General features: G+C 42.7%; 1 protein-coding gene across 1 annotated transcript in view; it reads right to left on the bottom strand.

Moving 5' to 3' along the window:
- The window catches only part of PTDSS2 (phosphatidylserine synthase 2), a 1,400,831-nt gene that overhangs the window by 328,325 nt on the left and 1,046,516 nt on the right, over positions 1 to 25,990 (bottom strand). The gene's annotated exons all lie outside the window — the stretch shown is intronic.

The raw sequence follows: 25,990 nt of genomic DNA, 5'->3' as shown, positions 1-25,990 counted from the left end.
TCTCCAGTCCCCTGTCTTTTTTGGTACCAAAAAGAACTTGGGAGTAAATCCCGGATCCTTGCTGGACTGCTGGGACTAGTTGGATGGCTCTTTTTTCTAGCAGTTTTGAAATTTCTAGAACTGCTTGTTCCCTTAGACCGGGTGGAACATCTGGAAGGGACTTGTTTGTTTGTACGGGGGTGTGGACAAAGGGGATTTTGTTACCCTCGGATATGATCGACTGTACCCATTTGTCTTGTGTGAGGAGTTGCCAGGCTTCTGGGTATAGTGACAATCTTCCCCCGACTGCCTCCGAAGGTGGACAGTCGGGCAGTCCCTCAGGGATGCTGAAAGGGTTTGTCAGAGAAGGATTCCCTGCTACCCTGATTTTGCGGACCCCATCTGCCCCTCAGGCGGCGTCTATTGTTGTTCCCTCCTCTGCCTCTGGAGGGAAACTCGCCACATGTGTCAGGCATGACTCCCTGGTGTTTGCGAAACCACATTTTTCCACTCTTCTGACCTTTAGGGTATGGTCTAGAGGGAGAAGAAAAACGGACTCCCACGGCAGAGAGAGTCTTGACTTCCTGCTCACACCTGGTAAGTGTATCCTTCACCTGTGGTCAAAACAAAGCCGAACCATCTAAGGGGGTATTGGTGAAGGACACTTTAAAGTGGTCAGCAAAGTTACATAACCGCATCCAGGCATGTCTTCTCAAAGCCACGCCTGTGCCTGTGGCCCTACTCGCCCCATCGGCTGCATAAGAAATGAGCCGCATGGAGGAGTTAACTATAGAGTTAAGGGTTGCCAGCTGGGAGTTGACCTTTTCCAGAGACCCCGCAGCAGATGGATCCTGAAGGGTATCACCCAGTTCCTTAAGGAGATCCCTTTGAAGGCGGGTGAAATGGCACAGACAGTTCAGCAACCACATGGAAAAGGTCGCTGAAGAAAACATCCGCTTCCCGTACCTGTCCATTGTCCTAGACTCTTTATTAGGTGGATGGACAGGCATAGAAGGGTCAGCCAGCTCCTTCTTAGTGGCTGCTGCAACCACCATGGCATCAACAGGGACACCCTTCGTAAGAAACTGTTTATCGGACGGGGCTGTAATGAATTTTGTGGGCCTGCAGGGAGTTGGTTCCACTGTGTCCGGGGCCGTCCACACGTTCCGAGCAACCACTTCCATGAGTGGGTCGAAAGGCGGAGACACCCAGGAGGTGGAAGGGCGAGAACCAAACGCGTCCAGGAACACCGACTCGTCCTCAGAAGGGTTAAGGGCAGTCCAGTTCCCCCTCTGCCTTAGGATCTCAAGGATGTCTGGAAAGGATACATCCTCAGAGGGGGACCTTGGGGACCCTTCCGAATCCTTCAAGTCGGTGTCTGAGGTGACTGACTCGGGGGAGTCAGCATGTTTCCTCCTGCATTTTCTCTTCCGGGGGGGGCTCCTCTGAATGATCAGGGGAGGCCTCAAAAGAGGAAGATACCTCCAATGGGGCTACCTGGAGTGCCTGTTCTCCACGCTTGGGGTCAGGAGGGTGGACAGAGACCGACGCAGGCACCATGGGGGGAGGAGCCAAAGGGGTCGATCGTGGAGCCGACACCGGAGTCAGCACGCTCCTCATGACCTCAAAGATGCCCCTATCAGGCAGAAAAGATGGTCCCGCTCCGAAGAGATGTGAACCCCTTCCGGCACCGAGAGGGACAGCTCCGAGGCCGATGTTGGGGCCGAGCTCACCTGCGCCAAGGCCCCGAGAGGGACAACGGGGTCAGACAAGGGTCCGATGCCACTCGCCCCCTTGGAGCCGATGAGGGAGTCTTGGTGCCTGGATCCCTCCAAGGACGGAACCAATGAAGAGATCGGAGCCGACGAGGGAACAGAAAGGTGTGGTATCGGCTCTGACGATTCGAGCCCCAACGAGTTCCGGCTCCAAACACGTTGGTAGGGTCGGAGGAGGAACAGTTGAAGTAACAGGGAGAGCCACAGTCTGTTGAGAAGGGCTAGTCAACATTTTGGCCAGTGCCTGCGACTTTAGGAGCTTACTGACCACCCTCTCTAAGTCATGATCCGATAACCTGGAGGACCGAGAGGAATGAGATCTATGGCTCCGCTCCGACTGTAGTAATGGGGACCTGGGAGCCGAGCGAACGTGCCTAAGGAGGGAGACCTCGAACGCTTTCGACTCATAGAAGGCTCCAATAGTAGAGTCGGAGCCGACTGAGGCCTCGAAGTGTCGGTAGAAGCTCCGCTTGGCGTTGGCTCCGAACAGGAAGCCAACGGTTTGGCGAGCTTTAAGGATTTCCCCAATGAAGGCTTGGCCGGGGATCGTTCTGGCTTCAACAAGCCCCTCAAAATGAGCTTATTCCTATGCTCCTGCAGGACTCTCGGACTGAAGGCATGACAGACCGAACAAGAGTCCTGCAGGTGTAGGGGGCCCAAACAATAAACACAAGAAGTGTGACCGTCTGTCAGAGACATCTTCTGACAGCACGAGTCACACTTCTTGGTATCTTTAGACATTACAAAGAGATACCAAGGAAAAAAAAATTAACTAGTGCCCTAAAACAGTAAACACACACACATACGCACTAGACAGAATAAGGATATCAAAAAAACACTATAAGTAACAGTTACACTAACAACAATTATCTAAGTATATATAATACAATATATAAAAAGAATAGAAAGGCCTAACACTACCCTAAATAAGGAAGGGGGAGGGGGACTCTGTAATGACAGGAAAAAAAGTTTTTTTTAAGTGGGATCTAAAGGGGTTACGAGATTAGATTAAACTAATAGCAAAAACTATCTAAAAATGTTAACAATCCTGACTATAAAAAGTAATAAAAGAATTATATGACTTGGAGCCGGTAAAAAACGCAACCTCGTAGCTGAAGTGGCAAACGAGATCTGGGTATCTGATGCCTAGCATTGTGGGATAAGGGGAGACCTCGAGACGGTAAATAGCTCTCGAGCTTTAGTAAAAGTCCGAATTGGAGCCGAGGTTCGGCTCCAAACCCATTCAGCAAGAATAAAGGTGAGATAGACAACTTAACATGGTAAGGTTCACTTCAGTGAAGGTAGAAACACTGTCTCTTTGGACAGAATCTGACCTAGGACAAGAAGCAAGTCTCACTGCCAACCTTTACTGCCAAAATAAAAAACTTCCTGCCCTCATTCCTAGAGCATATGGATAGAGAAGGGAGGCGGGAAAACTCCATGAAGCCAGAATACTCATTTATTTGAGGCTTAGATTTTTCAGAATCATTGCTGAGGAATCCCTATCTCTTTTAGACACCTCACAGGCAGACTGAGCCACGAAGCCCTGCTAGACAGGAGACCTTTCAGAATCAACTTAAGTCTGCCAATTGTGTTATTTTATCAAACATTTTACTAATCAAAACAGTTCTCCCTAAGATAGCAGGACTTGAGCACACTCCATAATCAATATGTATATAGGTTGATAGGTGTGTACTAGGCTAATGGTCCATATCTTGGTGGGAGTTGCAGCCCATGTCCACAGGAAACACATTTCGAGAAATCTGCTTTCACCATAGTGGAAATTAAGTCAAAAGCATTTAAAAAAAAAACAATACACAAGAGCAACTCTTAACAGATAATGCTAACAGTAGCACAAAGCAACTACTCCAACTGTTGCTGAAAAGCAGTCTGAGGGACACCAGTAAAGGAAACTTTTCATCAAAATAAAAGCAGAAGAAATTGTCTAACAAAACCACGAAGAAGAGATGTCAAAGTGAATAGAAATAGTACAACAGTAATGGGCAAATGGTGGCTGAATAACCTTGCTCATACATGAAATGCAGCAAGCAAGATCTGGAATAGGATGGCAGGGCACAATGGATTATGTTCTTACCACTGCCAAGGTGCCCAACAAGGAACATTTTAGCCACTGCAGCAAGGGATGAAATGGATTTAATTTGTAAACAAATCAGAAATGCTTACAAGAGAGTTACAGTTTGTGCTGAAATTAAATATCTTGTAATTAATGTTTACAACCAAGGACCGCAAAAGTGCTTTGCAACTTTTAAATGTTGTACAACTAAATGAACTTATACCATAATGAATCATTTACATAACCATGCTGCTGCTTCCTCAACCAGACTAATATTGCATTTAATTATCCTGTACGTATACTACCAGGGCTTCAGGCAGAGACTGGCAAAGTGACAGTGGAAATTTGCTACTTACACTTGGATATTTCTTTAGCGATGGTCTTACCCATGATAGTAAGATATGAATTACTGACCAGTAATGCTGCCACAAACTAGTCCTGTTCTATGAAGAGTACAAATCACTACTTTTTTTTTTTTTTTTTAAGTAATGAAGCTAGTTAGGTTAAAAGGTCGGGTATAGTTGAGTTTTCTTTTTGGGGGAACTAGAAACAGGAACTCTGTCTGTTAACTTATAGTGGCCTGGAACTCAACTGTCTTCTTATTCAGATGTTGTTCTGTTAGTCCTAATGCAACTTCTATTACTTGAGGTGGAGTATCAGAAATTACTGAAAAGTGAGTGCAATACTGAAATTTTAATGCATAACATAGTGAAATGTTTTGAAGAATCTAAAGTTTGTAACATATGACTGTATACTACCTCCAGTAGTAATGGTGGGGAAGGGATAAACACAAGGTAAAAGCTGAAGCCACTAAGATTTTTTGTAGCTTACACTGAGATTTTTCTCTGAAATTATGCTGAAAAATAGTTAAGTCTGCCTTTGTAAGACTCCTGTGAAACTCTTCTGTACAAACAGGCAGCTTACTATAAGGGAAAAGTACAGTTGTGTATACTTACTACAAATGTAGATGCTCGAGTGTATTCACTGTTGCAATCATTACATTTGGGTAATCTGCTTGCAGGTTGCCCTCAGTCGGCCTGATTAACAAAGTCTTGGGTCCTGCGTCGGTTGCTGCCGCTTCTTCCATGACGTCAGGTCGTCAGGGGTATAAAACATGCAGCCGACGCCATTACATCAGTTTTTCTTGCCCCAGATGTCAGGTGCCCCCCAAAAGGGGAGCTATATATATATATATATATATATATATATATATATATATATATATATATATATATATATACACACATAAATATAATTTAAAACACAATAAATATACCTCCAAACAAAAGCAAATACACCAAAAAGGCTTTTAAGCATAGTAAAAGAAAGGAGAGGTATAGTAAGAGAAAAAACAGGGGGCTGGAGGGTGGGTAACTCGGACTGCAACAGTGAATACACTCGAACATCTACATTTATGGTAAGTGTACACAACTGTACTATGTTCTTCATGTTTCACTGTTGCAGTCATTACATTTGGGTAGAATCCCAAAGCTATGGTTGGGAGGATGGATTTATACAGCATTAGGCGCAGCTATAAGGCCCTGCAGGACAGCAGTGGCAAAGCCAGCTCTGGATTTAGAGAAGAGAGGTAAATGATAATATTTGGTGAACGTATGAACTGAGCTCCAGGTAGCAGCTTCTAGAATGTCTCTGGTAGGAACCCCCTCTGAGAAAGGCTGCAAAAGTAGATGCAGCCCTGGTGGAATGGGATCTGATCCCCTTGGGGATAGGTGTATTACCATGGTGCAAATAGCAGAAACAAATACAATGGCTTAGCCATTTGGAAATAGTCTGTTTTGAAAGAGCCTTTCCCTCTGCAGCAAATGCCACCAATAGTTGTTCAGATTTTCTTAGTGATTTTGTCCTGTTTAAGTAGAATCTAAGTTGTCTGTGTACATCCAATGAATACAGAATTTGCTCACCCTTGTTTTGTGGATTGGGAAAGAAAGTTGGCAGATGAATGGTCTAATTAAAAGCCACACTGGATACCACCTAAGGCATGAAAGATTGACTGGTCCTGAGAGACACCCTGTCGGGATGAAAAATAATGAAAGGCTCCACTGCCATGAGAGCCTGTAATTCTGAAACCCTTCTAGCTGAAGTGACTGCTAAAAGGAAAGCTGTTTTCCAGGAGAGAAATTTTAGGTCTGCAGTAGCAGCTGGCTCAAAAGGAGGTAGCGTGAGTTTTTCCAAAACAAAACTGAGGTCCCATGCAGGGAGCTCTCCTGGGAGGTCTTAAATTTTTGGCCCCTCTGAGATACTGCTTTAGCAGAGGATGAGAGAAGAGGGGAGGTTTTGTGTTGTAATGAGCTGAAATGGCAGAGGCGTGGATTTTTATGGAAGAAAAAGATAGGCCCTTGTGAAGCATCTCAGTTAAGTATTGCAGAATCTGAGGAATATTGGGCATTGCTGTGCTTATTCCTTTGTGAGTGGTTCCAGGCACAGAATCTTTTCCATTTGTCAGCATAAGATTTTCAAGTACTAGGCCTTCTAGCCTCCAAAATGACATCCATCACAGGTTTGCTGAGGGATGCCAAGGGTGAAATTAGTTGATTAGCCACGCTGCAAGATTCAAAGTTTGGAGCTGAGTGTGCAGAATTTGGTAGTTCTGCTGAGACAGTAGGTTAGGTGTCTGAGGCAGGTGCCACGGAGGAAGGTGTGACACATTGCGCAGGCAATCAGAATCATTTTTGGTTTGTCCTATCTGACTTTTAGTAGAACTTTGGAGAGCAGAGGTGGAAAAGCACAGACTGACAGGTTTTTCCAGCTGAATGATAAAGCATCCACTTTCCAAGCTTCTTTGTGATGAATTCTTGTGCAGAATTTGTCCAACTGATAGTTCTGAGGTGAAGGAAAAAGATCTATGTCTGGGCTTCCCCATTTGTGTGTCAACATGTTGAAAACTTGTGGTTCCAGTTTCTATTCGTGTGGGTCCATAAGATTTCTGCTTAGTTCGTCTGCCAGAGTATTTAGCTTTCCTGGCAGGAATTCAGCTTGCAGTTGTAGTTGACAGGTCAAGGCCGTGTTCCACAATGCCATGGCTAGTCTGCAAAGGGGGTAGGAAGGAGTACCCCCCTGCTTGTTTATGTACCACATAACTGTAGTGTTGTCTGTCTTTATCATTAGTTGTCTTGGATGAAGGTAGTCCTTGAAAGCTATCAGTGCATTCTGTACAGCTAGCATCTCTTTCTGATTGATAAGTAGATGCATTTGATTTGGGCTCCATTTGGCCTGAATGCACTTTCCTGGCAGATGAGCCCCCTAAGCATAGTCTGATGCATCTGTAGTTAGGGTTTGGGCGGCAGGGGGTGGAGTGAATGGCAGTCCCTTGTTTTGGTGGGAGGCCTCTGCCCACCATAGGAATTGTAGTTGCAGGCAAGGTAAAATAGAAATCATTGTTTCCAGGCTGTGACAATGTTGACTCCATAAACTTTTTAAGTACCACTGTAGTTTCCTCATATGCAGTCTTGCATATGGAATTTCAAGAATGCAGGAGGCCATGTACCCAAAGGCTTGCAGAATTTGTTTTACAGATAGCAGGGTTTTTGTGGCCACCTGTCTGAAGTAAGTTACCAATTGAATTTGCTTTTCTGGTGTAAGGTAAGTCATCTGGGCAGTTGTATTCAAGCTTGCACCCAGGAATGTAATTTTTTGAGAGGGTACCAGTTGTGATTTCTTTTCGTTTATGGTGTACCCTAGACAAGTTAGAACCCTTTTTATAAATGCCAGATGCTTTAGAAGAATGTCCTTGTTTTCTGCCTGAATTAGACAATCGTCCAGGTATGGATATATTTGAATATTTCTTTGCCTGCAAAATGCAATTACTGGAGCCAGGCATTTTGTGAAGACCCTGGGCGCAGTAGATAAGCCAAAAGGCAGTGCAAAGAACTGGTAATGCAAGAAGCCTGCTTTGAAGAGGAGATATCTTCTGCAAGATTCCCTGATTGGGATATGCAGGTAAGCCTCTTTTAAGTCTAGAGTTACCAATCAGGCATCTTTACCTAGCATAGGTAGTAACTGTTGAAGAGTCAGCATCTTGAATTTTGGAATGTCCATAAATGTGTTTAGAGTGGATAAGTCCGGAACTGGACGCCATGATTTGTCTTTTCTAGGTACCAGGAAAAGTCTTGAATAGAAACCTTGTCCCTTTTCCTCTTCTGGTACTGGTTGAATAGCCCCCATGTTCATGAGCAAAAGAACTTGTTTCTGGGCCTCTGCCCACTGATTTGGGGGCAGATCTGACCATCCGTTTGGGATTGGCAACGTGTGGAAATGAAATCTGTATCCCTGGGATACTATATTTAAAACCCATTTGTCCTGGGTAATAAGTTGCCAGTTTTGTGCATGAAGTGCCAGTTTTCCCCCCAAAGGGGCGGCTAAAAGGTAAGTGCTTGGTGATTGTAGAGGGAAGTCATTGAGACTGTTAACCATAGGGAGTTGCCTTGTTGTTTCCAGATTTGGAGGTGGAGGCACCCCATTGTTTTGTTCTAAAAGTTCCTTGTGACTGGAACCTGGAGCCTTTGGAATGTCTTGATTTGACTTGAGCGGCTCTCGAGGGGACTGGAAAGGACCAGTTTTTATAGTAGGCCAGTGCCTACTAAATCTTGGAGGCTGCACTTGTAAAAAATCTTTCAGTTTGCATAGATTTAGCTTTATCTTCCCTCTTTTTTAACACTTCTTCTGCCTTATTACCAAAGAGATGGTCCTGTTGTAAAGGAGTATCCAACAATTTTGCTTTAACATGGTCAGGCAGAGTTTGCTCTTGGCGCCAAGCATGCCTTCTGAGCACAGATCCAGTTACAGCAGCCCTGCAAGAGGCCTCCAAGGAATAAAAACGACGTTGCAAAGTATGTTTTCCAACTTGTTCAGCTGAATACAAAAAATATTGCAACTCTTTATGTTCCACACAGTCAGAGATTAACATAATTTTCTGTTTAAGTAGTCCCATGACATGCTGTTTATATTTAAGGCATATGAAATTGACAGTTTAAAGCCCTGAATGCCAAGGTTGCAGACGTGTAAACCTTCTTACCCCATCTATCCAGCGCCCTGGAATCTCTATTAGAAGGGGTAGGATTTTTAGCAGTAGAGGCCTTAATTCCCTTGGGACCCTGAAAAATGGTTTCAGGATCAGCAGTAGGATTTTTGAAAAGGAATTTGTGGGAGGCAGGAACCGTGTAGTATTTTTCTGGCTTACTAGAAGCCGGAGGCAGAGAATCAGGAGTCGTACTAGATTCTGAAAAAACATCAACAATGTCTAGAACAGGAGGTATAGCCAAAGGTTTATGCTGAGGAAGAAGAAGAACATCCCTAAGTCTCTTTTTAGATTCAGAGAAATCCTGACTTTCCCAGTGGAAATGTTCCCTTAAGGTATGTGATGTTTCTCCAGAAGAGAAATCCTCAGGGGGAGAGGCAGAAGGAATGGAATCTTCTGCGTCAGAGTCCTCATAAGTAGGTAAATACTGTTCAGAAGAAGAATCACAAGAAATAGAATCCTGATTAGAAGATTCATAATCAATGTCTTGCCTAGGCCTCTTAGCAGGAGGGGGTTGGCTACCCCTGATCAAGGTAATTAAATCTTCAGCCATTTTGATCATTTGTTTTTTAGGCATAGGGGCCTGCAAACGTGGCCCAAGCATCGTTTTTTTTAAATATAGTAGATTTTTGTCTTAGTTTTGAAGATGGCGTCGGTTTAATATACAAATCTTTAGGCCTGAAAACACCCTCAGAAGCCGGTGCCTGCACAGTGGCTCCGGACCCATCTAAGGTAGAGACATCCGCAGGTTCAATACTTTAAGCATCTCGCAGCATACCGGACTCCCAATGGGTCTCAGTAGAGGCCTGAGAATCAAAAGTAGCGGGCATCAGGGGCTGCAAAAGCGCCTCATCGAGTACTGGCAAACTAGCGACTGGCTCAGGAGAAGCGTTGTCGTCAGTTTGGACCTCGACGGTCTGTCTCTGTCTTTTTCTTTGTGTTTTTTAGGTATTCCATTAGTCGGATTGCTAACCGACGTCATTTCTGGATAGTTAAATCGTGAGCCAAAATATTTAGAAGCAAGAAGGTACTGACGTTTAATAGTGCGTTGATTAAATCTAGCACAAAACCGACAACAAGGTACGTTATGATCAGGGCCTAGGCAAGGAATACAGTACAAATTAAAATCCTTATGAGGTATTTGCTTCCCACAAGTAATGCAATTATTAACTTTTACTGACATCGGTAAGGAGCAAGAAAAAGTTTCCCCAACGGGGTACTTCGCTTTTAGTTGAAGACTTCGATTCTGAAACTCGAAAACAAATATTTCAGAGGTCGGCCAACTGGCACTTGCAAACTGCTTCTGGCACCGCACGGCAAGAAAGACTGATGTAATGGCATCGGCTGCATGTTTTATACCCCTGACGACCTGACGTCATGGAAGAAGTGACAGCAATCGACGCAGGACCCAAGACTTTGTTAATCAGGCTGACTGAGGGCAACCTGTCAGCAGATTACCCAAATGTAATGACTGCAACAGTGAAACACAAAGAACATCTTCTCAGATACGAAGATAAAAAATAAACATCTGTTGTACTGCAGTTCTTTTCCAGCTTTTATTTAAACATGGGAAACTCAATTTTCATCGGCTTTGCTAATAAAGTGAGGCACTGCTGACATCCAGTAGCTAGGCCTTAACATCCTTTGGATATGACTATTTAGAAATAATCTCAGTGACAGATGGTCTAGATCATGCAGCATCTACTACATTATATGTGGTGAGTTAACAAGGGAACTTAAGTCCATCATGAGACCACAGACACTTCATCAGCATCCCCCTTCTGGCAAAGTTTTGGTATGTACTCCTCCCATACAGCAATCCAGGTGTCACAGAATGGACCAGTTAACAGGGTTCTGAAGTTGTCCCATGGACTTATTTGAATGAACTCATATCAGTTGTGATAAAGTAATACCCAGTTTGTTACAGACAAATGAAACACACTGTTAGCCATCTGGCTAAAGTTACCTTTGCGACTGGTTTGCCCAATTTCAATTCTGCAAAGGAAACAACTGGTCTGTTTTTCTGATGTCTTTTGTTCTATGCAGGTAAAAACTTAACTGTCTGTGAACATCCAATACATCTAACATGTATTCACGTTTGTTTGCAAAATTAGGAAGAATGCTGGCAAATTAATGGACTGTTGATATCAGATTCTGATACCATCATGGGAAGGAAGGAGGCATTAGTTTGAAGCGTCACTCTACCCTTGTGAAAGATAAAGTATGGAGATTTTCCACACAAGGCATGAAATTCATCTAATAGAAGTAATGGTTACTAGAAAAGTCGTTTTTCGAGTAAGATATCTTAAGGTCACATTTAGCTGCTGGCTCAAAGGGGAATGTATTACAACCTGCAATACCAAATTGAGATCCCATGGAGGAGTACGGACCTTAAATGGAGGTCTCAAAAATAGAGTGTCTTGCAAGAAATCTCTACACAATTTGTGAGAGGTAACTGAAGAACATTTGAATTCAATGTGAAAATTTGATATTGCTGCTAACTGAACCTTAATGGTTGAGAAACCAGCCCCTTCTTTGAAAAGTAAGGCTAAAATCTCGAGTACGTTATGCATATAAGCTGAAAATGGCTCAACATGATTTTTTTTGTGCCCAGCAAACAAATCTTTTCCATTTACTTTCTTGTTGAAGGTTTATGGAAAGATAAAATAATGTCGGAAACGGGAAGACAGCATCAGTTGTCTGACTATTAAAGGAATTGGAGAAACCAGGTCATTAGCCTGAGTTTTGAGAAGTCAAGATGAATCATGCCCGTCAGGTGAGACAGGAGGTCTGGAGTCGGATCCAGGATCCAAGGTTGTTTAAGTTAGCGAGGCCAAAGGAAAGGAAACCAAATCTACAAGGCCAGCATGGTACAATGAGAATTACTTTGCTCTTTAACCTTACAGCTTCCTGTTGAAATTTTGGAATTAATGGGATTGGTAGGTAGGCATAAATCAGACTTGGGGGGCCAATCCTGAAGTAGAGCATTCCTCAGTGATTCCCACTGTAGGGGGATTAGGGCAAAGAAGCTGCAGCATGTGTTGTTCTGGGAAGAAATCCCCCCCCCCCCGAAACTGGGAAGCATTCTTGGTCACTATGGCCTCAGGCTGAGGGGAGATGAATGGAAGGGTGTTGTAGAACATGATCTGACTGAATCCACCACCATCAATTTGGTGGAATGAGCTTTTGGCTCAAACAAGAGAGACTCATTCTTATTTGCATAAATAAATGATACACAGTCTGGCCATTTTGACAGAGCTTATTTAGAAACTTTCCCAATTTATTTGGGGCAAAGATAATTAACAAATGGGAAACTTTTCTGATGGGCTTGGTTCTATGCAAGTAGAAATCAAGCTGAAGGTAAACATCCAGTGTGTGAAGCAAGCATGCTCCTCGATTCAAGAGATTAGGGAAAGTACTGGCAAATGAATGGGTTGATTTAGGTTAGACTCTGTGGCCACCTTGGGGATGAAGGAAAGATTGGCCCTTAAACTCTGTGCTTGTGGAAGATAAGGAAGAGTACCACAAATACAACATGAAGCTTTGAAACTCTTCTGGCAGAAGTGACAGCCCTTAAAAAAGATTTGTCTAGGATAGACATTTTAAATCTACTGCAGAGGTTGACTCAAAGGGAAGTTTTGTCAAGTCCTACAAAATGAAATTCAGATCCTATAGAGGTGTGGGGTCCTTTATGACAGAAGAGTAAAAAGACCTTTGAGGAAGGCCTTGCAAAGGTTGTTAGAAGTCAGGGAATAAAGTGGAAAAACATAACGGCAGTTAGAGATGGAGACTACTTGCAGTCTGATTGTAGAAAAAAAAATGGATCCTTGTTCATACAGAGTTGTTAAGACATGTAAAACTTCTGACATGGGGATAGAGAAGGGAATCTAAATTCTGTGAAGAAGCCTAAATACAGGATCTGCTCCATTTATGTTTGCATATTTTTTCAGTACACTACCTCCAAGAGGCAAACAGGATCTGAACTACAGTCTGTGACCATCATTAGAACTGGAAATACTAAGTGAATTTGAGACTTGGAAGATCTGGGTGAAGCTGGCCAGATGGGTGAGAAAGTAGATCCAGCTGTAGATCCAGGAACCAGGGAAGCTCTTTCAGAAGAGGCCTGAACAGGTGGAAACCACATGTGTCTGGGTCACAGGGGATGATGAGGATTCATAGTAGATTTGCACAGTAGAAACCTGGAGAAGACAGGGAGTGGTGGGAAGGCATAATGTATACTGGTGCGTCACTGGGGAGTGGTGGGAAGGTATAAAGTAGACAGGCGGGTCACTGACAGACCACAGCGCCCCTTGGCGACTGTCCCTCTGGGGGAAACAGGGTGAAGTAGCTGCTGCACTTCATAACAGCTGGAGTTGCAAAAAAGTAAACAAAAGTGGCTGAGTATCTGTTGAGTCACTGATGGGTGGAGGGTCCACTTGTGAGGCATTTTAGGATCACAGAAGTTTAATAGGCTAATGGCCCTAGAGCCCTTTTAACCCTAGCCATTCATATTCCATTTTCCCAAGTATCAATGCCCATGGGCTAGAACAGCTTTGGTATATGCATGTGTCTTAGGGCATCTAGACTTTCTGAGCTTGTCTGCTAAACAGCTGGATTTCTCCTGGAATGTACATTGCTAACAGAAAGCAATACAAATCCAGTATCCAATACCGTACCCTTGTTGCCTCTATGCAAACGGGATAGGACTTGATTCCTCCCTATTTGCTGATGTACCAAACTACTGACATGTTGTCTGTCATAATAACCCCTGGGGATGGCGGTCTTGGAATTCCTGCGATGCTAGGAGGGCCTCTCTAATCTACAATATCAATATGAAGATTAGCCTCTGTGCGTTCATACCTTTTTTGGGGGATCCTCTCCTTAAAATGCCCCCACCCCACCTCACAGAGGAGGTGTCCATGGTAACTACTGCTACTGGGTAAGGTAAAAAGGAAGGAACAGTGGCAGCAAAAGATTTGGCAAGGTCAGAATAAAGTTATGGGGACTGGCAAGTAAATGGGATATGAAGCTGTGACCACTAGGAAGAGGGTAACCACTGAAGAATTCTCACATGTAGGTGGGCAAGAAAGACCACTGCCCAAGGAAGATACCATGACTCCTAGAACTTTCATACTTGTTGCATTAGGAGAACTACCATTGATCTGACAGTCTGCACTCATTCTGCTAGAAGATCGACAATGACACTTTTTATATTTATACAGTGATCAATGAACTTAATGTTCGGAGTAGAGTGGAGGCAAGTACTAAAATAGAAAGCTTTAAAAACTTGTCTGTAGCCGACAGTAAGGACTCCAAGCTTGTTGTAACAACAGCAGCAAACTGTCAAGAAAGGGAAATGTGGATATCCCTTTGAGTCGCATGTACTCTGCTAGCACTGCTACTTGGTGAACATCAGGGGTTCTGTGGTTAGACTAAAGGACAGAGCACTTAACTGACAGTGACTGGCACTTGGATGGAAGTGAAAACACCTCCTGGATCCTTCTGCAACTTCTGTCTGGAGGAAACATTCTTGACATCAATGAAGCAAATCTAATACTCTCTTGTTAAACATGGTAGGATCACTTACACTGTTGCCTTTCTGAGTGGGGTCTTTTTGACAAAGTGATTTAACCTGCTGAGGTCCAGAATCGGCCTGAGATCTTTGTTTTTCTTGGGTATTAAAATGAATCTTGAATAACTTCCTCACCTTTTTTTGTCTGGTGAACATATTGGATGGCTTTCTTTTGGGGGAGGTGCAATTTCCTTCTTTACCTCTTTGTATTGATGGGGCAAAATGTTCAGAAGCAGCATCTTTTGGGGAGGGTGGGGTGGAAGAGAAAATGGAATTGTATAGCCTCTGGATATTCCATTCCTCACCAATCTGTCTAGCATGATGACCACAGCCATGCATCTAAATAGACAGAAAGATACCCTAACTGCCTCCAGAGGTGGGCAGTCAAGAAAGCCTATAGGGCTGTTAGTTCTGCCTTTTGGAAAGGAGACCTCCTTGATCTTATGGTTTCATCAGTTGAAGAACTGCCTCTGTTGCCACTGCCCCTATCTAATGTAAGATTAAATGCTTGATGTTGGGGTTTCAAAAAAACACAGGGACATGTAGCCGTTCCTGTCATTAATGGCTCTCAAACTTAATCCCTACGGCACTGTCTTGCCTTCTTCACACCTGGAAAACTTTTCATTCAACGTAGGACCAAATAAAGTGGTACTATCAAAGGCAACATTGGAGGACAACACTGAAATTGTCTGCAAAATCACATATGCAGAGCCAGGCATGTGGACATACTGCAAGTCCATATCTGCTTCTCTTACCACTCCATCTACAGTGTTATAGAGCAACTTCATAGAAAGGTTCATGATATTCAACATAATTCCATGGGTACTTTGCAAATGTTTGCGAGAATAGTGTTAGGTAACTTATTTAAAGTATTTACAACTTGATGAGCTAAGTCCCTTTGGAAGCAACTCATACATTTCAATTAGCTTATTGCCCCTCAAGGCAAATGTCCCTCAGGCATAAGCTCACTTCCCATTCTTTCATCCTTGATTCTCTACTTGGATGGGCAGCAGATGATTCTTCTGAGAGCTCCCTTCCCGACGGCTGTTGCAATGATCATGGAGCCCACCGAACAGCCCTTCGACCACAAGTTTAGGAAGGTACTGTCTTGTCAGTCTTTTGAGATATGTCCTCTGCTGTGTCAGATTCCTACCATGCCCTCCTAGCGAACAAGTCCATAATGCTATCCACAGGAGGGAGACCCCAAACGATACAGGGTGCAGAACTGAATGCCTCAAAGATCACTCCAGTCTGAGAGGTGATTTCATGGGCTAGGATACCCATTCTCTCATCAGCAAAAGATCTCACCACATGAAATGTTTTCAGGAAGGATTATGCGGAATCTTTTCATTCATTCAAGTTTATGACTGAGGCTAAAGACTCTAAGGGAATCTATGTGTCTCCTTTTGCATATTTGCTTTCTGGGAATCTCTGGCTGTGACTGATCACAGTTCCCTGAAAAGTGTTGGCATCACAGCATTTTCAATGAGGGCATCAGATCTGCTCTGTCCCTGGGAGCCATAAAACGGGGGCTTAGAAACAGATGTGTGAGCATCTGAGGGTGGAGTGCCAAAGGAAGCAAGGTAGTACATCTCAATGGAGAAGCTATTACACTTCAAGATTTTGAAAGCCAATCCGGAATATGTCTGCACCTAGGCATCTAAGATTTCCCCCTCCTAAAGCAGCGGTAGCTGTTGCCAAAGGTTGAATCACTGGCACCGAACAGCCAGATGGGTCTGAGCCAGAGACCATAGCTGACGCATCAAAGGCCAAAGATCACTCGATCCTGAAGGCCTTAGGGAGAGTGTTCTCGATGCAAACAAATTGAAACCAAAAGGGAGGAGATCAGAGCTGACATCACAAAGTCTAGGAGGCAAGTCTGCTCCAAAACCACCAGCACAGATACAGGTGCTAAGGAATGAGCTACTACTAGTGAAGGAGGGGGGGGGGGCAACCCAATCTACCCCAAATGCAGAGAGGGATGGGATGATGCCAAACAGCGTCTTAAGAAAGGCCGTCATCGTGGACTCCAAATCTGCTACAGTTGTACTCTTGAAGGACTTAAAGGACCTTAGAGAAGCTGCTGCATGAGATCTCAAAGGAATGAATCTTGACAGTTACCTCCCAGACGAGTGTTTTCTAAAAACCAGAGGGTACTTGTCTCATATCAATAGTCTCTAAAGTAGACTTGGCTAGTAAGGTTGAAGCAGAAGGGGGCGAGTGGAGTCCTTTTCCTGGGACCATGGAACTTTCTCATCTGGGAAGGAGAGAATCCTGTGCCTCTTCTTTTCATGAATCTTTATCTTTGTCATGTCCTCGCTCTCTTTACCCTTTCTCTTTTCACATCTGAGTGTTTGGTATTGAAAAGACCTTTATTAATAATTCATTGCATAAATCTGCAAGGATTATGAATATGAACTCCTGACAAATATTGAAGTCAACCGCAAAGTGGGCAGGGCTTAAGCAACTAAGACTCATGCAAGTCCTTGCTTAGGACTTTGTATCCACATTTAACGCACTTTAAAGCTTACTCATAGCAGTAAGCACTGGCAAATCAGATCAGACAAGTGGCTCCAGTCCAAACAGCTGGACTGGGATGGGCAGATGAAACAGGATTCCTCCTCTTCCTAAGACAGACAGGAGTGAGAGCTTTCCTCCTCTTACCTCCCCCTATCAAAGGTGGCATAAGTAAATTATATGTTTGACCTTTAACAGGGTACCTATGAATGGTGTGTGCTGGTGACAGAAAAAGGTACTGTAAACTTGACGATTCAAGCACCAATTTAAAATATTCCCTTGAGAACACTTTAAAGGACTGCAAATGATCTGACTCTGAGAACCCGAATAAACAGTGCTGGTGGTACTGAATCAGCACTCTCACAGGTACTAGACCCAAAGCGTAGCTTAGCATCATGATAATCAAGCATTCAAAACATTTCTCTGGTCTGGGGAGCTACTGCTGTACTTGGAACAATTATCTGTGCCTCAACTGAAGCTAATGACAACAAGGTTGGCTGTTTTACATTACAGAAGGCTTGTAACTCCCCTTCCTTACACCTTTATGACAGGAGTTTCTGTCCAGAGGAGCTGTTCGGACTGCAGCCTCTTTTAACACAGAACTTGAGGAGGACTTGTACTACTTGATTATTAGACACTACCTTCTTTCGAGCACTCCTTCTATTGACTTTTCTCTCTTTCTCTCTCTCTCATTCCATCTTAGCTTAGAAGTAAACCAATACATTTAACACTACTTCCTTTCAGTGTAGTAGCTATATTAAATTTCAGCTACAGCTTAAAATACCATTTTTATGGTCAATCCCAAAAGAAACAGTATGTGCATGGAAATTTTTAGGGTCATTCTGTCAACATCAAAAACATTTATTCACTAGCTTTGAAAGGGAAAGCATTCCCTTCTAACAATATCCATCAAAAAAGCTTTAAGTGATGATACTCTGAAAGACCCACTTGTAAAATCCTAAAAATAATAGCTATATTAACAAAGGCCACAGAAGTGGGGGTGGGGGTAATGATGCACTCCTGAATCAAGCATATACATATGAAAAAGGTGAGACACTTAAGTACGTACTGTTATTGCTACTTGAAAAGGAATCTCATGCCACCAAATGTGTCATGCCATAAGCCCAATGTCTGCCTTTGAAAGGAAACAATACACTACAGAAAAAATTCCTACAACACAGTTGTGCTGGTGAGTAAATGTAAATGTTATGAAAACTGCTACAGTGACCCTCAGCAAAATAAGAGGAGCTGCTCTTTCCTCCTAAATGCAATATCATAACAGGGTTGTGCAAATCCACTGTACAAAAAGCTCTAGTTACCCTAGTTTCTGCCCCACCACAGAAAACAGAAAGATGAATGGATTAAGTTAAAGGGCACCATCAACATCACTATTCACAGAAGTGTGGGATAGACACCCCATCACTGTGGTTTCTTACACATAGTGAAGCACTGAGATGCTAGAAGAAGCAAACATCCCCAGTAGAAGCATTTTCCAAGAGAGACAATTCAAAGACATGGAATCAGTGGCTCTCAATGGGGGGCCAAACAACCATGCAAATCGAGATCAAGTCTCAAGTAAGAGATGGATTCTTTAAAATAGCACGGAGATGGAGAACCTTTTTATGGGACTGCTTGACCAGTACATGACTGGCCATGATTCTGTCTACCACAAGGTAATGATGGGTAAAAAACAGAAGACAAGCAATGCACACAGAATAGCATACAATCATATAGGAATTATAGCACCTGGACAACTATCTAGAGCAACATAAGATAAGTTTTCCATCAAGTAAAAAAATCTTTTCATGTTTCAAAGAACACCTGCTGAATGGAAGCCCATGGCAGATTCAATCATCTTTAACAGGGGAGTCCAGTGCGGTCAGAAAGCTTACAACAGTAGTTAGATCATGAAGTACACATGACTTTCTATGAAGGTCTTCTTTGGCTTGTATAAGAAAGGATTCTTTACCAATAAAAACCTGAAAATTTGAAATGCCTTTCTTCTTGGTCTCAATGTGGAGAATGGTGTTAATTTTGTTGTTGCCAAAATTTTGCAATATGTTGCAAGAAAAATAGGGGAATTATAAAGTGTACAGCAAAATCAACTGCCATGAAATGAAGAACACAACACAGCTACCTAATCCTTGTCCTGCTATACAAGTTTCATCTGGGAAATGAGGCAATGAGAGAGAGTGAGGCTTTGGTGTACAGCCCACTACTAGATCCACAACACCTCTTATCAAAAGGGAGTATGCCATCGTATCTACTTGAATAGTTACGTGCTACAAAGTAGTCTGACTGCAGAGTTCCAAAATGGGTGATACTGACAGTCCTCCAGGAAAAAGAAGACCTCCCATGAATTGTGAAGGTGCCAGGATGGGCTTCCATATCTACTAGTGAAAACTATCAGGACATGTAGAGAGTTCAGCTACTCTTCCATGTTTGAGCTTCCTTTTCCTGTGACAGCCCACAATACAAGAATCAGAAACAGGGAAATGTTGACAGCACGTGGTGACTTTGTGCCTAGTAACACACCTTACTGTCTAAACCAACATCTGCAACCTCAAACATGCTGACACATCATAAGTTCATGATGGCTATAAGGCCAAGAGACAAAGGAGAGTCAAAACCTGCACTGTTCACTACACCTGTTCCAAAGATTCGAAAAAATGAAAGTTATGTTTTTACCATAATGATGAAGCCTTTCATTCCAGTCTGTCCGATACAACACAGATGTCAGAAGCCTTGCTCTTACTCCAGCCTTGAGCCCTTACCAAACATTTACTCATAACACCCCTCTCTTCTTTGCCTAGCTCATACACAGTTTGACAACTAAACTTTAGTACATCTGTACTGCTCCTGACTTTTAGATCTATACACTGACAGCAGGAAGAAGGGTGGGTTGTCATACTAGATGGACTGGAATGAAAGATCTATTGCTACTGTAAGTACATAACTTTCACATTCTATTCATTTAATTCATCCTTTCCAACATATGGATCAGAATCCTCAGCTAAATTCACAGGTGGCTTCAAGAAAGGAGACCCTTCAGGATGGAGCCCCCAAGGAAAGCTCTAGCTCTGGACATACAGTCCAACTTGTAGTACTTGATAAAGCTATGAGCTGAAGACCAAGCAGCTTGACAAATTTCAACCAAGGAGAGAGACCTAAAAAAGGTGGTTGAAGTTGTCATGGCTCTAGTGGAATGAGCCTTAGGCTTGTAGGGCAAGGATTTATTTTGAGAAAAGTGTAGAAGAAATGTAATTTGGCAAGCATCTGGCCATGGAAATCTTTAATACCTTCTTGTTCAATTTTTGGGTGAAGTATGCAAGCAGCTGTTCATATTTCCTGAAGGAGGCTTTCCTGTGAATGTAGGAGGGAAGCTGCTTGTGTATATCCATTGTATTTAAAACGTATTCTCCTCTATTTTGGTTACTTGAAAGAAAAAAAAAACACTGGAACATGTATGGGTTGTGAAATACTGGTCTCAGAAACTACTTCTGGAAGGAATTAAGGTAGGTTTGGTTCTCAGGGTCTCCCTATTCTTATAAAATACAATGCATAGAGGAAACAAAGGATAAGGTATGCAGCTTTGAAATCCTCTTGGCTGTTTCCAAGATAGGAATTTTAAATCTGCAGATGTGGCCGGTTCAAAAGGAGGTTTGGGCAGTATCTCCAATATTAAATTTAAGTCCCAAGGAGCAACCAGACTCTATAGGAAGCCTCAAATGGAGGGTAGCTTTTAGAACGGCTTTACATAACCTATAAGAAGCTAAAAGAGAATCCTGAAACCAAATACAGGAGGAGGAAATAGTTGCCAGCTGTTTCCTGATAGTGAAAAAGCTGGACCCAGAAGAAAACAAGGAAGCCAAGAAACGTAGAGTATCTCTCACAAAGGCCAAGAAGGTTTCTATGTTATGAGATTCTACCCATATGGCAAATCTTTTCCATTTGCTGCAATACATATTCCATGTAGATGACTTCTGGGAAGCTACAAGGATGTGTAATACATCAGCAAGAAGGCAAATGCCCTGTACTATCAATGGAATGGGAGAAACAATGCTGTCACTTTCAGGTTGGAAATGTTTGGGTGAGGGTCTATGGACAGGTGATGAATAAGATCTGGTAGCAGACTAAGGAGCCAAGGGAGTTCCCTTCAGGTAAGGGTTTAGGAGGGGAGTCTAAATGTTTCCTTTTGCATGCCTGTTTCCTTGGACCCTGCCACATTTGGGCTTCCAGGGAAGGGTCAGAGTAAAACTGGGAGCTTGGTTGGCAAGTACCCTCAAGTCTAAAGCAGACTGAGTGCCCCTTGCTGATCAAGATGTTGGTACATAGACAGAGAACCCAGTGTGGGTCGGGACAAAGCAAAGCATGGCAGAGACACCTCTTTTCTTGGTCTTGAGAGAACCCTTTCTAATGCCTTAAAAGCTGAGGGCACAATCGGAATTGAAGAAGCATTCCTTAACTTTGAAAAAGGGACAGGCAGAGCCATCTCCATTCCAACTAGCCACAGCTCAGAGGTCAAGAGGGATGGATGGCTCTGACAACTTTGGAGTCAATCTCGCCCCTCAAGTCTCGGCTCTGAGGAGCATCCCAATCTGACAAAACCAGAGTCGATCGAATAAGGGATACCACTGGAATTTAATTTGAAAGGACTATTGTCTCTGACGTAGGTGCTCTTTGGAGGCTCAGATCCATGCACTTTGGATCTGAGGGCCAGACCAGAATGGAACTAGGGAAACAGAGAAGGGGGGGTGGACTAAAACCTGGTGTGCCCGAATAGGTTGGTTGCCCCTCAAGTCTCAGCTCTGAGGATCATCCCGATCTGACAAAACCAGAGTCGATCAAATAAGGGATACCATTGGAATTTAATTTGAAATGACTATCGTCTCCGATGTAGGTACTCTTTGGAGGCTCAGATACATGAACTTTGGATCTGAGGGCCAGACCAGAATGGAACTAGGGAAACAGAGAGAAGTGGATAGACTCAAACCTGGTGTGCCCGAATAGGATGGTGCTGGGAGGCTCCCTATTGATTCTGCATCCAGAGGAACCTCCACATCATCCTGTTCAGTAAGGCTCCTTGTGGAATAGCAGCACCTTGGAGATGAAGCCACCGAAGGTGGCCAGGACTAATGCCTCTCCTGCGGGAAGGGGGGAGTAGATCCTAGGACTCAGTAGCTCTGGTAAAAAGCATGGAGAGGCATCAGCAAATGGATCAGAATGGTCTCAGGATCTGTACAATTCAGTGTCTTTGGAGCCAGACCAAAAACTTCTGCTGGATCTAGACAGCACTTTTTACACTTTTCTAATTCCTTCGCTTTTTCTCCATCTTTAGGCTTTTTCCTCTCTTTTTCCTTACAGGGCTTAGATTTTTTCATACATCTTGGCTGGAGAATAAGACTCAGAAGGAAATGAAGGTGCCAAGATCTCCCCTTGAGCAGGGAGAAGGCCCCAGAGGACTAATTTGTCCCAAGTCCCTGTAATGCTCTTGTACCAAACAAGGCAGACGAGTTGCAGTCTGAGTCCAGGTGTGCCACACCTAAACATTACATACACAAGTAGTGAGGGTTCTGCGGGTGTCCACAGGCCAAACATTTCTTGAATTCAGAGACCTTGTCCGCCATAACAGAATTCATTAAGCCTCGCAGTAACAGATGAACACAAATCCAACCACACCAAAAAATTGTACCGCTAAGAGTCAAAGAAAAAAAAAAAAAAAAAGATCTGAGAAGATACATCTCAAGGAAATACAAGTTTTTAGAAGGAGAATTAAGAAAAAAACTGAAACTAAACCTAGAAGCAATAATCCAGAAAGAGTATCAACTCATCTGCAATGTGAAGATAAGGAAACACCCAACAGAAGTAGTAAACAAGATCCGAAGTAAATTGATGGAACAGAAAGAATTATCATTAGGGGAGGAGTCAAAGTCATGGATCCACAGCTTCCACAAAAATAGAGAGGTCAGATTCGATCTGATCCGATAATCCAAAGACTGAACTGTATGAAAACAGATCTCAGACTGTATGTTTTATATAATATTACAGTGTTAAAACAGTGTTAACATGTACAAAATATATACAAATGAGTAACAGACTGGTTATACTATATACACGTAATTAAAGTGAAGTGTTTCAATACATAATTCTGAAAACAAAGAAGAGTAGGAGGCATAGCTGAAAGAAGACGGTAGAGATGTTAGCCCCATGTATGGAGTTTTTCTGAAATAGCCATTTTGAAGCCCTTAAGAGTTGTTTTACATCTTAAATCAGAAGGGAGATCATTCCACATAGCCTATATATGTTCGGGTTGGGAGTTTGTTAGCAAGTACTTTGTTTCTCTGATTGGGAGAAGTCTTTTTTGGCGGGGGGTGGGAGAAAAGACAATATCCTTAATGTAGTTTTTTTTTCAATATTAATGAGCTAAGTACATAGGTGGAACTTTCACTCACTAGGAGCCACTTTAGTTTCTTTAGGAGTAGGCAATAAGTGCGGGACTGAAAGAAGAGTAAATCTGCAGATTTTGTTTTCAACAGTCTGCATTTTTTTTTATTTTTTTTTTATTTACTGTAGTACTTATGGAGGCTCCAAACAGGTAGACTACATACTAGCTTAGGAACAACCATATACCAACACTCGGCAATTCTGATCCTCACAAAAAACACTCCTCCAAGTATCCAAAAGCAGCAACATAGCCGAGGATGCCCTCTACTCCCACTACATTTCTAATCTTTGGAACTCAATTCCTCATTTCACATTGAGCTAATCAGAGGAAGTTGGAGGAAGGGCTCTGAGCTAACTAATCTGTGATATATAACATTAAGTATCCTGTTTTTTGCTTATTTCTGAGTTATGTATAGCACTTTTATTTTACTCACTGTGTGTGAGGTATTAAGTAGAATTTTCTACAATTGTTAAGCATCTGGTTGGGTTTGTTTGTTCTGATTTCCTGCCAGGAGTGTATCATATAACTTGTTTGCATTTAAAAGCATTCTCTAGAGTCTCCTTGATCCTTTATCTGTTTAAACATTTCTGCAGTTTTTTTCTACCCAAGTAGTGTTGGTAGTGTAGCATTGTCCATTTTCAGGCTTGTGTTTTGGGCCTAGTTGTTTGTTAGTAGAGATTGTGTGTCTGAACATGTCCCAGGCTATAATAGCTTAACCAAGGCCAGAATAGCATTTCAGTGAGAGTGAATTGTTTGTGGTCATTGGTTGACTGGTTGCCTGGACTACGCCTTGGAGCAAGCACCTCACTGGTTCTTTCAAGCTTTTTTTTAAAGTTGTTTCAGGTTTCAACTTGGTTACTTAAGAAGTTAACTTGTAGCCGTTTCTGCCATTTCACACTGAGCTAGTCGGAGGAAGGGCTCTGAGCTAACTAATCTGTGATATATAACATTAAGTATCCTGTTTTTTGCTTATTTCTGAGTTATTTATAGCACTTTTATTTTACTCACTGTGTGTGAGGTATTAAGTAGAATTTTCTACAATTGTTAAGCACCTGGTTGGGTTTGTTTGTTCTGATTTCCTGCCAGGAGTGTATCATATAACTTGTTTGCATTTAAAAGCATTCTCTAGAGTCTCCTTGATCCTTTATCTGTTTAAACATTTCTGCAGTTTTTTCTACCCAAGTAGTGTTGGTAGTGTAGCATTGTCCATTTTCAGGCTTGTGATTTGGGCCTAGTTGTTTGTTAGTAGAGGCTGTGTGTCTGAACATGTCCCAGGCTATCATAGCTTAACCAAGGCCAGAATAGCATTTCAGTGAGAGTGAATTGTTTGTGGTCATTGGTTGACTGGTTGCCTGTACTACGCCTTGGAGCAAGCACCTCACTGGTTCTTTCAAGCTTTTTTTTTAAAGTTGTTTCAGGTTTCAACTTGGTTACTTAAGAAGTTAACTTGTAACCGTTTCTGCCATTTCACACTGAGCTAGTCAGAGGAAGGGCTCTGAGCTAACTAATCTGTGATGTATAACATTAAGTATCCTGTTTTTTGCTTATTTCTGAGTTATTTATAGCACTTTTATTTTACTCGCTGTGTGTGAGGTTATTAAGTAGAATTTTCTACAACTGTTAAGCACCTGGTTGGGTTTGTTTGTTCTGATTTTTGTTTCCCACCCACTCTCCCTCTTGGTATCCTGTTTTTATACTTGGTGGCTTTGCAGTTACTCTTACACTGAAGAAGGCATGTTTTTGCCGAAACCGGTTTGTTACTTTTGCAAATAAAGTCGGAATTTTCACCATCTGTTTTTGGCTTTTGTTCAACTGCGAATTTGCTGGCTAACTGTGTTCGTTTGCAGTTGCCCACCCCTATGGTAAATTTAATCTGGGACACTCCTCCCAGTCTAGTGTCATTACCTCATTCTACCTATTCAAGGGAAAACATTTGAGAAGGCCAACCCAGTTAGCTTTTGCTCCTCCTTTCCCCTTTCCACTTTACAAAAAAAAAAAAAAAAAAAAAAAAAAAAAAAATTCTAAGCTTGTTTCCTGCCTTTCCTATAAGTTGTCTAGTCCGGATACAGATTTGCTGTATCCAGGACTGTTTGTAAGCACTAAATAAGCTACAAATTACTACAGCACTCAACTTTCCTCACTTGTGTAGAGGAAAGTAGTTTTTAGTACTTAATAAATAAGCACCTATCCAGGCATGTCTAAGGGTCAGCTCCCGGTGTTTTCTCCTGTCTACCTGATGAATCTGGGCATCTTGGGGCAATGCAGCAATTGCCTCATGTACACAGACAACCCTCTCCTCCTACCACCCAACACTACAATCTGTGAGAGATGCACTTATATAACCAAACTGGAAGCAAAGCTCTCTTCACCCAAGACTGGAATAGACAGTCAAGAGGAGAAGGTAAACACTTGCACCACACCACACTCATCACATAGTCCCCCAAAACCTACACCACCAAAACACACACATAGAAACACAAAACACACACCTACATTTGCAGAGGCTCTCAAAAAAAATCTACCCAAGCAACAGGGACCTCCAAAGCAGAAACGCAAGCAACCTCCACCCCCAACACAACCAAAATGACACATC

The sequence above is a fragment of the Protopterus annectens genome, chromosome 17.part0 (genome assembly GCF_019279795.1).
Source record: "Protopterus annectens isolate FY-2018-M chromosome 17.part0, PAN1.0, whole genome shotgun sequence".
Classification (NCBI taxonomy): Eukaryota; Metazoa; Chordata; order Ceratodontiformes; family Protopteridae; genus Protopterus; species Protopterus annectens.
This window is presented reverse-complemented; position numbering and strand designations above follow the sequence as displayed.